The sequence below is a fragment of the Panthera uncia genome, assembly GCF_023721935.1.
Source record: "Panthera uncia isolate 11264 chromosome C1 unlocalized genomic scaffold, Puncia_PCG_1.0 HiC_scaffold_3, whole genome shotgun sequence".
In the NCBI taxonomy this organism is placed as follows: Eukaryota; Metazoa; Chordata; class Mammalia; order Carnivora; family Felidae; genus Panthera; species Panthera uncia.
Window position 1 is genome coordinate 64,169,515 of NW_026057584.1, and position 1,172 is coordinate 64,170,686.

Here is a 1,172-nt window from a genome sequence, read left to right on the forward strand (position 1 = left end):
ACACATAGGAAACAGTGGACAATCTGTTTGATAGCACGGAACTGATCGCTCTATGTGTGAATCCTAATGTAAGGCTGAGGCACTTGGCAAGTTTTAATAAAGGAAGTAGTGCAACATAATCACCATAGTAACCATCATATATTGAGCACCTACTGCATGTCAGATGCTATGATAGGTGGGTTTTTTTTTCATAATTGAAGTCTTTTTATTTTATGTACAGTGAGTTAGCATTAAGGTAGGTATCTTGGATATCTGCCGTTAATGTAGGAAACTTGGATGCCCCATTCAAGGAGGCTTACTTAATCGATCTTAATGGAGCCTATGTTCTTGGTGCACTGATGGAAACACTGGTGGTACAAATTGAGGCTATATTTCTGGATCAGTCCATGCCAGTTTGAGTTGGCCTGGCAAGAAGGAGAGCCTGGCCAAATTTAGTCCGATGGCTCCAGGAGAATTGCTGGTGACTCATCTTACTTTCAGGGATGCAATGAGGCAAAAAGTGTGATAGGTATTTTATATGCACAGTCTTCTCACCAGCCTTGACAGGTATATACCATTTTTCACATTAACCAGTGAGACTAAGAAAGTTTAAATCATTTGCCTAAGGTAATACAACTAGTGAGACGCAGGGCTGGGATTTGAATGTTGCTCTGTCCCACTCCATAATATGTTAGGTTTTTGAAATATGTAAACAAAAGTGTGGCAAAGATAACTTTTTATTCCCGGTGTCCATTTTCTCCTTCTTTAGGAATAGAGAGAAACTTCAAATTGTAGTTGAGCACATGGATACCAGTTAAATTCTACTTTCCATCATCTCTTTGCAATAAAATGTGGCCATGTGCCTGTAGTTTAGTCAGTGGGACATGAGCTAAGGGAGGTGTGTAATTTCTTAAAAGAATAACTACACAACCTTCATTTCCCCTGCATCCCTTCCCTCAGCTGGAATGTGGATGGGATGGTGGGAGCTAGGGAAGCCATCTCAAGTCCTGAGATGAAAACTGCATGTGGAGAATGGGGGGAGGAAGAGAGGTTCCCAGCACCACTGGCCTTGCAATATCAGCCCTGGAATCATTATGTTTTGTCTTATGTAAGAAAGAAGTGGCTTTTGGGGCACCTGGGTGGCTCAGTCGGTTGAGTGTCTGACTTCTGCTCAGGTTGTGATCTTCCAGTTT

The 1,172-nt window shown here is 41.9% G+C and overlaps 1 pseudogene; it reads right to left on the minus strand.

The window, feature by feature from the left end:
- Positions 1-209: 209 nt before the first annotated feature.
- Positions 210-567, minus strand: LOC125910917 (40S ribosomal protein S29-like; annotated as a pseudogene).
- Between the last annotated feature and the right edge of the window lie 605 nt (positions 568-1,172).